Source organism: Ursus americanus, chromosome 35 (genome assembly GCF_024610735.1).
Source record: "Ursus americanus isolate L20-20 chromosome 35, mUrsAme1.1.p, whole genome shotgun sequence".
In the NCBI taxonomy this organism is placed as follows: domain Eukaryota; kingdom Metazoa; phylum Chordata; class Mammalia; order Carnivora; family Ursidae; genus Ursus; species Ursus americanus.
Genome location: NC_142161.1, coordinates 7,863,898 through 7,879,708, shown reverse-complemented (window position 1 = coordinate 7,879,708; position 15,811 = coordinate 7,863,898). Strand labels below are relative to the sequence as shown.

The 15,811-nt window shown below is 34.0% G+C and overlaps 1 long non-coding RNA gene across 1 annotated transcript in view; it reads right to left on the bottom strand.

Annotated features, from left to right (window-relative positions):
* LOC123795664 (uncharacterized) overlaps nt 1-15,068 on the bottom strand; it is a 52,212-nt gene extending 37,144 nt beyond the window's left edge. The window contains exon 1 of the long non-coding RNA XR_006780566.2: nt 14,879-15,068. This is a non-coding gene — a long non-coding RNA (uncharacterized LOC123795664). The remainder of the gene's footprint in view (nt 1-14,878) is intronic.
* Nucleotides 15,069-15,811: the final 743 nt, after the last annotated feature.

Sequence of the window (15,811 nt, the reverse complement as noted above, 5' to 3'; positions counted from 1 at the left end):
AGAATAAATTATTGTCATTCATGCATTCTACCACTAAGAAGGAAGCTTCTGCAGATTCTAGATGAAACATATTATATATATAACTTAACAGCTAAATGTGAAGCCTTTTTGTATTTCCTTCAAGCGTTGGCTTTTCAATATATCCGGATATTCCAATGAAAGCCATTTAGTAATTATTTCTTCAATACCTCAATTGCAGCCTTCTGGGCTTATACTTCCCCATCTCTTCCTATATCCATGTAGGTTCCCATTGCTATATTAAACCCTAAATTACTATTAATACTTAAATTGTCATGATATGATATGGCACAAAAGATAATGAAATCTAAGTCATAACCAAAATCCCAATAAAGCTAATGTAGAACTTAGATGTGTATATTAGAAAACAATACTTTGTTATAGGAGAAAATCTTCATGACTTTAGAGTAGTTGAAAACAGTAACCATAAGGTAAAACATTTAATTAGACCTTATTAAAATTACCAAATATAACTGCACAAATTAGAAGATACTTTCAATACCTGCATCCCACAATAGACTTATATCATCCATATTTTTGAAAATCCATAAAATTAATTGTAAAAAGTCAGACAACCCAAACAAAGAAAAAACAAAAAAAGGAAAGTGACTTAGGCAATTCTCAAAAGAGGGTATTTCAAATCACAGATAGGCTTACAAAAATGTAAATTATAGCCAAAATGCCAACGCCACTGCAAACCCACTAAAATAACCAATTTTTTCTAAACTAACAAAACCTAGTGTTGTTGAGATGTAGAACAAGTGAAACTCTCACAGACAGTTGGTGGGGGCCATTTTTGAAAACTGTTTGGCATTATCTACTAAAGCGGAACATACCTATACCCCTAGACCATGAAATTTAACTCTTTGCTTTCTACCTGAGATGACACACAGGATAGGATAATTAAATAAGCCTCTAAATATCAGAAATCTTACCCAGTACCAAAAGTTACTATTAATTCAGATTAGAGGTCACTGCTAGATGCAAGCAAAACTTGAACTCCAAAACATCTTAAACATAATGAGTCATTTATTGGTGACTAACTTCAAGAGGTTGGGGATGTGCCAAGAAAAAAGGGGAGGACCAGACACAGATGAGTTTTATAAGTATTTATGGGATCCAACAAAAAGCAACATATCTTGTCATTTGCAAAACTGGAGTAAATGGTGTTGGGTTAATTTATTATGTAATTAATTTATTATTAGAGAGAAGGAATGATCATAGCAAAAGGGATCAATATAGCCTACTTAAACTTTTATAATTAAAAAAATTATTTCAAGAGCCTTTTAAATACATTGTATAAGCTCAGGATTATGGAACGATTGTGAAAAAATCAGAAGAAATATGAACTTTGGCAGACCCATATAACATGCTTCTATTACTTTTATTTGGGATTACATATGGATATCAGAGTGTATCATAATCTTTTTAACTCATAAAGTCTCTAAGATTTGAAATCTTAAAGTTGCTGTATAACATAAAACTTTTTTGATAAGTGAAGACACTAATGAAATAAATTATAAGATCTCACTATTAAGTGAAAATAAGCAGAAAAATGGAAGCCAGAATAGGGAAGTTCAAAGAAAAAATTATAACAGCACAAAATTCAAATTGTGTGTAACTATCTATAGACAAAAGAAAGACATTAGTAGTCAATTTTAATTGTCACTGCTGTTTGGTTTTGTTTGCCATCTTTCTCTCGCCCTCAGGCAAAAGCCTGTGCTGGCACAACCAAAATATTTAACAAGTTCTTATGCATTTTAATGACAACAGTAGAAACAAACCAAAATACAATGTCCTGAATCAATATAAAGCAATTTTTTTTTTAAAGAACAAGGTTCGTGTTGTTGAGAGCAGCTTCCTGACTCCCTGTATTATTATCACTCAAGGGCTCAGTTCCAGCAGCACAGAGCATGAACAACCAGAGTAGCCATTTCTCATCTTTCAAACTCCTGAACGGATGACCCTTGCTAACATGGGGAAACAACCTTTATAAAATGGAGATAAGATGGTTGTTAAGAAGGGAGAAGGGCAATAGTTGTCAGATTTATTTGTTTGTTTGGGGTTGTTTGTTGTTGTTCCCCTCCCTCTTGTACTAGAAAGAAGAAAATAAGAAGAAATAAATTTATAAAAATTAAAAAAAGTCTGTTTTTAGAAAATTAGGTATAATAACATAATACATTCACATGATGGTAACCCTTTAATTCAAAAGGTGAAGGTACAGAAAAATAGGATCAAAATCTATGTAGACAGGAAAATAATATCAATGCATTTATTTGCCTAATTCTGACACGGTGGATAAGAGGTAAAACACTGCAACTGAGCAAAGTTATCTTAGAATAAAGATCAGGAAGCCCTTATTCAGTGTGGGTAATAAACTTAAAGAACTATTTGTTCCAAGAAGTGGCAGTGGCAGGAAATTAAACTGGATTCAAAATGATTTTCATCAAATTGATGAATGATACAACTATAAAAAGTTACTAAGAAAAACTGGGGCATGATTCAACTTTCAGTTAAAGTGAGGAAAACAAATCCATACCATCTAATGACAGGTAACTCCTAGTAATTGTCTACAACAGAACAATTGCTTAGAACCAAGGTGTCTAATAGAAAGTTAACAGCACATAAGGCTGTTTAAATTTAAATTTGAATCAATTAAAATAAAATAAAATATTCTGTTCTTTACTGCAATATACACATTTCAAGTTCTTAATAGCTTCATGATGCTGGTGGATACAATATCGGGTTGACAGCACAGTTTATAGAACATTTCTATTACCAATGGAAGTTCTACTTTACAGTGCTAGTAAAATGACCAGGAATATCACCCAAACTCTTTTGTGTTTCAATACCACTCATGATGGAATATCGCATTTTATATCTCGCTAAAGAGAAATTGTGGGGTTAAATATGATGTTCCAAACTCAATTTTATAGGAAAATAAGTTCTGTGAAATGTGAAAAAAAGTTCCATGAAAAATAAGTGTTAAAAGTTTTATAGTAAAATAACTTGGAAAAATACTTCATGTAGTGGCCCACATTAGAGATTCACAGAATATTGTACATTAGCATATTTGAAATGACACTGAAAAATTCTACAGTAAATATACATTATCAACTTTGCTCACCCAAATATTCAAAAAGAAAATATTTTTTCTTAGACTTGTCCAAGAAAGTCTAGTGATAGACTTGTGATATTAATGTTCAAGAAAATAAAGAAAAATCCTATGTTATGATTCTTATACCTATGAGATCCCTTATGCATAAATTTATTCATACAACCTGTAAAGTTGTTTTTAGAGTATCATTTAATAAAAGAATGAATAAGCTATACAACTATGAGCTTATGATAAAAACAATACCTTATTTCATTTTACTTTTCACAATTATGCATTATATAGATGGTGAGTCTTATTTTAAAGATTCAATATTCAGTAACTTGCCTAAGAATAACTAATGACAACCTGCTATAGAAGTTTTTAAAGAAAAGTTGGTTTCAGTCTAAACCTTGTACCTCTTCTATTACTTAAAAAAAATTGATAGCCCTTCTTCCCCCTCAAAAACTTATGCCATAGACCAACATGCAAAGCAGATAGATGAGCAATTTCTCAAATTGAATCTATGATGGGTGACTCAGAGCCCACCAATGATGTGAATATGTCCAACTCTGCTGTGGCCCTCAAAGAGACTGCTAGCATTGCACTAGATTCTGCCACAGGCTAACCACTCTGTTTCCTGATGTAAATATAAGATAACAAAACATTATCTTTTACTTCAAGAGATCTTAAATCCGATGAGAAGAAAACTGAGAAACAAAATTTAAGTGTAATTAATGGCACTGTTGTTGTGTGGGAGGGAAGCATATATTTACCTTGAGGAGTCAGATATGACTTTACTGATGAGGTTTTGTTTGCTTGTTTATAATATTTCATTTATTTGAGTGAGAGAGAGAGAGAGAGAGAAAGAGAAAGAGAGGGAATGAAAGAGAGACAGAGGGAGCACGTGCAGCACAAGAGGGAGGGGCAGAGGGAGTGGGACAAGCAGACTTTCCACTCAGTGGGGCTCAATCCCAGGCCCCTGAGATCATGACCTGAGCAGAAGTCAGATGCTCAACTGATTGAGCCACCCAGGTGGCCCCTGATGAGTTTTGCCTGAGATCTGAAAAATATTTGTTGGACTCCTCATCAGACAAGTGTTGGAGAGCGTATAGTCATGGAGAAAGGCATCTGCAAAAGCAAAGTGGCATGAAAGAGCTAGCAAGTTTAGAGCAGATCAACTATTTTGAAAAAATGTTGAGTGCACAGTGCCTAGTTGAGACAGTCCTCTATAGTGTGTCATGAATATCTAGTTTGTCACATTGAGCTAAGGGGCCACTTAAGCAATTAAAATGCAGAAATAGCACAATTTTATTTGTGTGTCAGAAATATGCCTCAGATGGGGCGCCTGGGTGGCACAGCGGTTAAGCGTCTGCCTTCAGCTCAGGGCGTGATCCCGGCGTTATGGGATCAAGCCCCACATTAGGCTCTTCCACTATGAGCCTGCTTCTTCCTCTCCCACTCCCCCTGCTTGTGTTCCCTCTCTCGCTGGCTGTCTCTATCTCTGTCGAATAAAAATAAATAAAATCTTAAAAAAAAAAAAAAAAGAAATATACCTCGGTGGGGCACCTGGGTGGCTCAATGAGTTAAGTGTCTGCCTTCAGCTCAGGTCATGTTCCCAGGATCCTGTGATGGAGTCCCGCAACTGGCTTCCTGCTCAGCGAGCAGCCTGCTTCCCCCTCTCCCTCTGCCCCTCCCCCTACTTGTACTCTCTTTCTCTCTCTCAAATAAAATCTTTAAAAAAAAAAAGAAATATAAGTTGGGGGGGGTGCCTGGGTGGCTCAGTCAGTTGGGAGTCTGTCTTCGGCTCAGGTAATGATCCCAGGGTCCTGGGGCTCCCTGCTTGGTGGCGAGTCTGCTTCTACCTCTTCGATCTCTCTTGCTCTCACTCTCTCTCAAATAAATAAATCAATAAAATCTTCAAAAAAAAAAAAAAAAGAAATATAACTCAGTATAGATATTAAAAAAATTGGAGAGCAAGAAGAAGGGCAACCAGTTAAGAGACAATTCCAACAATTCCAGTGAGAAATTTTGGATAATGGATAATGGCAAGTGTCTAGATGGGCAGAGGCAGTGGTAAAAGAAAATATTTTGGAAAAAAAAAAAGATGCTTAATTTTATGAAGGTGCTTGTGGAACATTCTTATGAAGATATCCAGTAGAGAGTCTGATTCAGAAGTCTGGAGTTTGAAAGAAAAGTTAACTCTAAAGATAAACTCTGAAATCAGTAACACTAATTTTGTAATGTCTGGTCAAGGGAGGTAACTTTGACCTCTTACTTCTCTCAATGAAGACTCCACTATTCTATCATCATCAAGACCATCAGTGACCTTTGAGGATTCCACTTGATATTATACAAATATTAGTACTAACCTTTTTATTAGAGTCAGGGTTGAATAAATATGAGTACAGCATTCTAAATATATTTTCTTCCCTGGCATAATATCATGGCTTTATCATCCTGATAAATGATGATTATGTAAAGCTATCCAACTTAAGGTTATTTTACAAATCTTTACTGTTGCTTATATGTCTAAGCAGGTAATTGGTAATTAATTGAATATTTATTTAAACATTTAAAAAATTAGTATATTTTTAGTGTTGCTGCTGAAGTCACTAAATCACATGAAGATAACTCTTTATTAACCAAATATGTCCATATCCACTAGAAAAAGAATCACATACTATTTTATTTCACTTTTCAAATTATGCTCAAATACATTTTTTAACTAAGTTTGGCATAAAAGGCAGAATGTAAACATGTAGAAATGAATTCACTTGAATAAGAACAAAGTTTCTTCTAATATTGTGATATATATTGTTTTGAACACAGAGCAAAAACTCTAAGGATCAAGACATGCAGGATATCAAATCAAAACTACAATGAGATATCACCTCACATCTGTTATGATGGCTATTATTAAAAGCATAAAAGATGACAAGTTTTGGTGAGGATGTGGAGAAATTGGAACCCTTGTGCACAGTGGATAGAAATATAAAATGGTGCAGCTGCTATGAAAACCAGTATGGATGTTCCTCAAAAAATTAAAAATAGAACTACTGTGGAGTGCCTGGGTGGCTCAATTGATTAAGTGTCAGGAGTCTGCTGGAGATTCTCTCTCCCTATCTCTCTGCCCCTCCCCTGCTTGCACTCTCTCTTTCTCCCTACAATAAATAAATCTTTAAAAGAAACAGAACTACCATCTGACCCAGCAGTCCCACTTCTGCATACATATTCAAAAGAACTGAAATCAGGATCATGAAGAGATATCTGCATTCTCATGTTCACAGCAGCTTTATTCACAATAGCCAAAATATGAATGGGTAAAAAAAAATGTGGTATATATACACATATATACAATGGAAAATTATTCAACCTTAAAAAAAAAAGGAAAAATTTTCCATTTGTGACATTGTGGATGAATCCAGACAACATTATGCTAAGTGAAATAAACCAGACACAGAAAGACAAATACTACATAATCTCACCTACATGTGGAATCTAAATAGTCACAGAAGCAGAGAGTAGAATGACGGTTGCCAGCAGTGGGGGTTGCGGGGAATGGGGAGATGTTGGTCAAGCAGAAGGTTTCAGTTACAGAAGTTGAACAAGTTCTGAAGATTTAATATACATTACGGTGAATATAGTTGATAAAATTTTATTGTGTTTTTGAAATCTGCTGAGAATGTTGATCTCAAGTGTTCTCACCACAAACAAGGAAAGGAAAAAGAAAGGGTAAACTATGAGAGGTGATGAATATATTAATTAGCTTGATTTTGATGATCATTTCACTATATGTGCATATATCAAATCATCGGGTTGTACACCTTAAATATACACAATTTTTATGTGTCAATTATACCATAAAAAACCTGAAAAATGTCATATGATCAGTCAAGATTATAACGTTTACATTTTGAGGACTCTGAAAAGTTATATTTGATGCAAATCAATGAAGTGTATCAATGTCCAATGAGAGTGTTCTTCAACAAAAAGTCATTTATTCATGTGGCACTTTTTGTGAAAGTTTTGGAACAACACCCACATATCCTAATATAGCTACATGGATCCAAACGGTTTTATGATTTGAAAACTCAAAATATAATTGTAACTAATAAAGATATTCAAGAGAGTAGAACAAGTGAAGACAGGGCCAGAGGAGATTTTTAAAATGTTTTAAACAGTGAATAGTATTATTAGAGTCAGCATAGAAACTTTCAGAATTACAGTATTAAAGAATATAATACTTACTTGGACATGTTCCATCAAGTTTTCTGTAGTTTTTTTTTTTTTTAAAGTATAATTGATTTAGAAATAAAATTGATAGCATACACAAAAGTAGCAGCTAATAGTGTTCCTGAATAGGCCTCCTTTGTCAGACTTGCTTATTAAACAGACAAGAAATAGCTGAACTTAGCACATAATTTTTGCATGTAAATTGTATTTCTAAAATTCTTAGAAATAGTTTATTTTAGGTAGATTAAGAATACCCTCTTTAAAATTTACAAAATCAATTTGCATAACCAGACCTTTAAAACTGATAATGAAACATTAAACTTGGTCCATCCTACAAGTGAATCATTCTACACTTTAGTTCATTGCGATCTAACCTAGATATTTTTGTTATATTAAACCAAATACATATGTTTTAGTGAGGAAAAATATTCCTGTTGTTACTTTGTTCCATACAGCTGTACATTATAGAAAAAGACAATTTCAATTTCTATATAAATTATTCTTTGAAACATTTTCCTTTGAAACAAATGAGGCAGTGAAATAGCAGAGAAAAACAACTAAAAGAAGAACAGGTAAAATAAGCACATGATTTTCCCTTTGCTCTTCAGTTAAAGGCTATGTTTAAAATGCCATCATTTTAGTTAACACCACACTTTACAGCTAAACCATTTAGGGCAGTTCATTAAATTCAGAAGCAAAGGAAAATATATTTGGTATGACTTCAATTTCTAAACATCATTCTGGTTTATACCACTGATGTAAATGTAAATTGTAAAAACAAAAAAATAAAAATAACAGATAAACATAGTATGAATATATGTTAAATATAATCTCTCAGTAAAAAAGGCAATTAAAAAGTAGTAAGATATAGTTTAAATGAATTACCAAATATTTTAATAGTGAGAATAATATTTAATGTTGGCTAGGGTACAGTGAACAGGTCCTCTTAGGCATTGTAGGTTGGAATTAAATTAGTACATCTAGTCTGAAGTCACTCTGGCAGTTAAAGTCAAGAGAGTTTAAAAGAGGCTGCTCCTTTATGACCAAGGAATTTCATTTCTAAGAATCTACAATTATAAAATAGAAAAAACTGGGCTATAGAATTGTGTAAAAAATGTTTACAGAAATAGTATTACTAAGAGACAAAATTAGAAATAGTAAATGTTTGACTCCAGGTAGATAGATGAATATATAGTACGTCTACATAAAGAATTCCATGAAGCTATCTAAAATTCTATTTTATAAGAATATTTAGTGATATAAAAAATGCTCACAAATAAGAAGATAAAATTGTATAAATTATATAATCCAATTTGGTAAAAATAAAGAAAATATATCATATATATACACATACACACACAAGTTTAGAAAGTCTAAAAGCACAGATGAGATAAATGATAGATGGATATATGATAGGTAGATAGATAAATAGATAGGATGAAAGATGTAGACAGAAAGTGATTATACCTTGGTAGAATTATGGGTAAATTTTCTTTTCCTTTTTCTTTTTTCTTTTTTTTTTACCCTCCATGAACATGTAGTAGTTTCATTATTATTTTTTTAAAGAACATGTTGTAAACCTCTAGGACATATATTTTATTACATAATTTATCACATTTTAATTGCTTAGAAGAGTAACAGCTTTAATTCTAAAGTTTAATATATATTTTGGGGAAACTGGCCCCATCTCCATTTTGTCCTCTCATCCCTGGATGTACCTTTAGAACATGATCTATATGGAAATTAGCATGGTAGAACTATTAAATAATGACATTGCTCTTGCAAGCACTGATTCAAAAATAAAATGTAAGTTAATAAATTCTTAATAAAAATGACACTATTTCACAGAAGGACACTACTGGAGATTGCTGGTTGATTAAACCTCCAGCAAGATACATTTGTTTTCCAGTTCTATACTTCCTGATTCCATAGTAATAACTGCAGTGCAGAATTACTGCTTGCATTTACCTCAGCACAAGAAGACCTGATGCTTTTTACCAGAACATTATGTTTCCTAATTTGCTTTTCAATTTCCTGGACATACCAAGAAAAATAAAATGAGTTAAAAAAACAAAACAAAAACCAGCGCCTGAGATTCCAATTGAGATCACCTGAAAATACAATAAAAATGTAAAAAGAATTTATCCACAAAAACAAAAACAATTTTAACATAACAGAAATTGAAATCGAAAGTATATTTTGTTGACATAAATCTTCATTTTAAATATTTTTATTTCTATATTAGATTAATAGCTAATATTTGGGTACACTTAACCTCCTTTTTATGTTATTGATTTTCTATAATGGAGTTTATAAGAGAAAAGTGCATCTAGCTGGAATAAATATAAGCAATAAACTCTATTATATATATTTTTTGGTTTACAAAAAATACTTTGCTAAAATACATTTTGTTTTTTGTTTGTTTTTTAAAGATTTTATTTATTTATTTATTTGACATAGAGAGAGAGACAGCCAGTGAGAGAGGGAACACAAGCAGGGGGAGTGGGAGAGGAAGAAGCAGGCTCCCAGCGGAGCAGGGAGCCCAATGTGGGGCTTGACCCCAGGACTCCGGGATCATGCCCTAAGCCGAAGGCAGACGCTTAATGACTGAGCCACCCAGGTGCCCCATGCTAAAATACATTTTGAATCACAGTGACAGAACTCTGCTTCCAGAGATATGAAGATTATTTAGTAGTGAAAAAAAATATTTACAAGTGACATGATAATAGACTTCTAACACTTCAGTAATCCTAGAATACAGTAGCAAGGTGATAAGTAGTGATGGTGTTTTCTGCTCTTTCTAGATAGAGTCGCAAATTAATTTGGGAATATATTTCAGCTTTTCTTTTTTAAAATTAGGACAAAGATAAACTCAGATGTGTTTTAAGTGTCATCAGCAGAATGTAAGGAAATCTAAACAGCCTATCATTTTTAAAAGTGTTTTAGCCTAATTTTATTTTTCATTTACTCATTACAAAATTTGAAACATGTTGGAGGTAGTTTGAGATATTTAAATTAACCCTCTAACCAGTTTAGATAAATTTAGATTAAAATATTTCTTAGATCTTTACAGTTCCAATTAGATTTTATAGATTTTATCCTTTGTATTCATTACATAGGCTAGGCTAAAAAAACAACTGGACCCAGATACATAAAAGATCAGCACGATGGGAAGTTACTTCTTGCTCCATGGAATTTCTAAGTTTACAGGGTATAGGGAATGTCTCCTCCCCCAAATCACTTGAGAATCCAAACTGAGGGCAACTTCTCTAACTTCAATATGGAGTGTGCAAGGTTGCCTTGAAGATCATACTCCCAGTCAGTCAGAATGGGAAATGAGCACAGAGGAGTACTTTTAACAGATGGGGTGGGGGTGGGGGTGAGGGGTATTCACAGAAGTGAATATAGGCGCATGCACATATCTGTCTGAAGGAGAAGCTGGAATATATAGTTTAGGAGAAAGAACATGTTTTCTTGGAGGCCTGCAAACAGCCACAACCCAAGTTGGTTCTTCCACCCGTGTATATTTACTCTTGCCTAAGTGAGACAACCTAATTACCCACTAGTTAGGAAAGTCTGCTCAAAGTCTATTAAGTTTGAATTTGGTTCCTTGTACTCTAATGACCTATGAATTGAGAGAGAAGTTATGAGTCCCTTCACACTCAACATTAGAGTAAAACTGTTGTATGAAAACTCCTGTTTAAGAAAGGGAAAAAATGAGAAATACATCACAGTTCCTAGTTTATGGCAGGATAAAATCCTACAAGGTAGGCACTGTGGAAAGTCCCTTCCCAGAGACCTAGAGAAAGTTTTTTATTTATTTATTATTTATTTATTATTATTCTTCTTCAGTGTATCCTGTGGCTCTTGGCTCTGCCCTTCGAGAAGCCCCTCCTTGTTGTCTTCAGTGGCTACATCGAAGTAGGTGGGGTGGAGTATATATTACCTGGAAATTCCACAGTTTGGACAACTATTTCCCTGCTGGTGAAATTCCTGGCATTGACTGGATGTGATGATCACATTCTACCTTGCCCCCCTTACAGGGAGATGAAGGCTTCTTTCTAAGTTTTTAATATAACATCAGACTTACAGAAAAGTTGAAAGAATAATGCTAAAATCCCCATATCCGTATCACTGAAATTCCCAAATTGTTAATAATTTTATGGGCTTGTGGTTTCTGAGACAATATAATTCCATTAAAAATGTATATGCTTCTGATAAGTTCCATGTTCCAGTCATTTCCATGCTCCAGTAAATGCTGCCAAAGTTTTTCTCGCCATAATTTTTAAGTCAGTTCTATTAAGTTGGCTTTATTTCTTTGTTCTTCCTCTTCCTCCATCTCTCTCTCTCTCTCTCTCTCTGATTCTGTCTCTCTCTCTTTCACCAATATTGCTTTAAGGTCATCTGAAACAGTAGGGGTGCATGAGAAGACGGCCCCTCTCAAGTTGATTTTTGCACGAGCTGAAGCCCTTTGATTATACTGTCTTAATGTGCCTTTGGTTCTCAGAGCTTTCTTCAGTTTCATCTCTTATTGTTCAGGGTTCAGAGAAGTTGCATTTTCAAACCCTACGATGCTTTTAATCTAGCTTTCGCTATTCCCTTCAATCTCTGTTTAAAAACACCTAATTCTTGCCTGAGCTCAGCTCTTTCTCATAACACATGGCTCAGTGTAGCAAAGAACAGTCACACATTTATAAACTTTCTAGTTTTTTCTCATCACTTACCCTAGAGCTATGGGTCCAGAAGGTATTTGTTCTACCTTCCAAATAATAACAAGTGAGAGTTTTCAAGATGTTTTGCTACCATATAGCCCCCGATTCTACTTTGTCACTTGCTGTATCCATTTTTTCTCACCATCTACCACGACCTCCATTTGTTTTTTGTTGTTAGAGCAAAATTTTATGTTATAATACATTTTAATTTTTTACAGCAGCACTCCATTTCGATATTATCATTTTCCTACTCGTTAAGGTGAGCTGGGCTATAGAAAATGGAGCTAAACATGTAATACTTTGAAATAGTATCACTCTCATGCAAACTGTCTTGGGACATGCCTAGGAAATGACCAATCCTGGGGGTAGTGTAGGGGCACTCTAGGAGTTTCTATTTAGGGCAGAAGAAAGGGGAAGAAGTATAAAGCAGTGCTCATGGGTAATTTTTATAAGATGGACCCAGAAATGTGCGTATCACTTTCCTCACATTTTTCCAGAGGATACTTGGTTACATTCACAGCAATCCGCAAAGGAAATGAAGAAAAGAGCCTTAGTTTTGCACCCAGAAAAAAAAAAAAAAGAGCAGGTGAGCAGGTAGTCTTCACCTCATTTCTGAATTTCTCAAAGTGATTGCATAACTCATGAGGAATCAAATATGTATAAAAATATAAAATTATTAAGGTTAAAGAAAAGTAAAAGTAAAATGTGTTGAACGGAGAGCGCAACAGTAACCACTGAATTTATAGACATTCATAATCTACATTTTATAATTTGAAAGGAAAGACTTCTTCCTTCAGTTCCTTGAAGGAATATAGATATATACTTTGGTCACTGTCTCTTTGCTTATACGTTTTGATATCAGTGATGATGAAATTATTATTAGGCTGTGAGATTTTACATTTTATTTCAAGAGTATTGTGCATCTAGACAAAGGGAAAAAAAGGCAGAAGGTAAACTTTCAAGTTTCAATAAAGCTGTAATTTCTGATCACTCTGTGGCTTAGATATAATTATGCCAGTCACAACGCAAATATTACTTTCCTTTTTAAGAAAACCAATATCTTTTAACAGTAGGAAGGATTTTCTGTGTCTACATAATTCATTTCTGTTAGGGTTATCATATTTGTTTTCCTGATATAATTCAGGAGTTTGTTGTGACAAGGGAGAAGAACACTGGACTGCAAAATAAATGCTAAATAGTACATATTTAATATTGAATCTGGAGTGTACTACATTACACCTCTTTCTAGCTTATACATCTGAAACAAAGGGATTTTAATATATCCTGAATGTGGTCAAGGACAATAAACTCTATTAGTGTGGCAACAGTATTCCATGTGTACATAAAAATGAAAGCTAATGATTATACTTATTAAGCAGTGATTAACAGAGCTTGTTCAATCTTTATGAAACATATGGTAAATCCTATCATTGTGCCTGTTTTACAGATGAGAAAATTGAGGCTCAATAGTTTCAGTACTTACCCAATATCCAAAAACAAAAAATAAAATAATAAAGCTACTTACAATGATAGAATATAAACATCCATCTATCTGATCCTAAAATTCAGTCAAAATTGCCAGTATAATATATTGCCCTATATTAAAAAGCAAATACTTTTATACCATTTGATCTGTGCCAACATAATTCTAGCAGCTTTGCATCTATTAACTCATTTAATCCACACAACTGAACAGGGTACATATTTCTATTATGGAAGAGGAAAATGAAGAATGGGAAGGTTGAAGAGACTGCTCATGTTTACACAGCTAGTAAAGAGGAGAGACCTAGGATTCATTCCCCCAGCTGTTTGGCTCCAGGGTTTACATATTTAACTACTTCTCTATCCTGTGTCTCACATAATGGTCAATTCCTACGAAGAACAAATTTTATTAGAGCAACAAATGACCTATTGGTACCCCAAGTAAAGTGCTTTCTTACAATACATTAAACTGATTATAGCCTATTGCCTTTTGGTTAACTGTTGATTATTGGCTAAACACACAACATTGTCCAACTGAAAAAATACGTTTGTTTATCTGTTGCTCTGCGAACTTCATATATACTCAGGCCCTGAAGTCTATTTTGCTAGAAGTAATTAAAATTCATAAATATGGCATTCCTCTCTATACACATTTTAGTGTGTATTTCAAACCAGGCAAGACACAATGAGATTATGTTATATACCCAGCATGACTTCAGTTATGAATGACAGTCATATCTCATATCCTCAAACCTATGATATTTTTCTATTTCTCTCACTCAATCGACATTGCAGTGTCATAAACAACTTCAAATTTAATGACAGCATGAACATATCCCTTTGTTGAAAAGTTGAAATTAAGTTGTTTCTTTACAATGAAAGTAAAGTCTTATTGTTAAAAAGAAGAAGCTTACAGAGAGTAATGTATTCTAAAAGATATCTTTTGGCCCATCTCATCCTACCTAGTCAATAATCATGACTTTGATATCAAAACAAAACACAATGAATAGAAGATTAAAATGACAACGAATGCATGCACCGTGGCTTGGGTTTAACATCTAACACCAATTTTTCTTTACCTGGGAAATTTGATCTTCCACTAGTTTCTGTTTTAAAAGTTATTTGACCATTTCTCCAAACCATATGTGCAAATGCAAGTATGACGATCAAACTGAATCCTGGCCATGAGGATGGCCCTTGTGCGGGGCCACATGTGGAGAATCTGCTCCTGGGGGCTAGTGCTCCACAGGAGTAGCACTGCTACAATGTGAGTCCTGAGTTCTGCTGAATACCAACCTCCCACTTGTCCATCCTTAGATTTAGATCTATTTCTTACCAGAATCCTTCTGAGAAGATAATGCAGGGATTCCTCGTTGAGGCAGTCAATACTGCCTCCGCTCAGCAGCACACTCCATTCACTTTATGAATCAGTCTTTCCTCAGCACTGTCATAGGTTTGGGACACAGGAGAGAGTTAAAGATGTGACCTGAAGACAGCACACCTAGAGTTCCACTGAACTGGAAACATTATTCCTGAAAGCAGAGAAAAAGAGTGCTCTCTGAAAAGAGAATTGAACTTTAGTATAACTGATAGAGGTAACTAAGCTTCAATACACTCAGCAATAAACTCTATCAAATGTCTTCCTCTAATTTTAAAACTCACAGCACTAGAATATAAATGTGTTCCCTAAAAGCAAGTAGTAAAGTATCCCATTTTCTTTCCCATTTATTTATTCCCAAAATCTCTAGAAAAGTACCCATGAATGAACATTATCTCTTCATTCTACAGTTAGGGAAACAGAGACATTGATGGATTAATTAAACAGATGACACCACTGGTTTAAAATTTTTTGCCCCTAAAGCCAGAGATATTCCATAAAATTATAAAACTACTTTTTTTTTTTAACTTTAGGTTAAATGAAATGAGAAAATTAAACAAATGCATTAATGTTGCTCCCCTAAGATGTGCGTTACCAAAACCGAGATGGGATAGGTGATTTTAAGTGCATTACTCAGGTATTCCATTACTTACAACCTTTAATGGATGGCTTAACAGTCTCCCATTAATGGGTACTATCTTAAAGTAAGGTGTTCCCTAATGAGTAGATCTGGCAACATGAGTGGATAGAATTCATCCATACCAAAAGCCTCATCTTCAGTGAAGAGCAATGGCCACTAAGACACATAAAAATGTTTCCTAAACTTAATCTAGAGGCTGTATTTGGTTATATTGTATTATTTTTACATTATGTCATCTTATTCACCTTGGA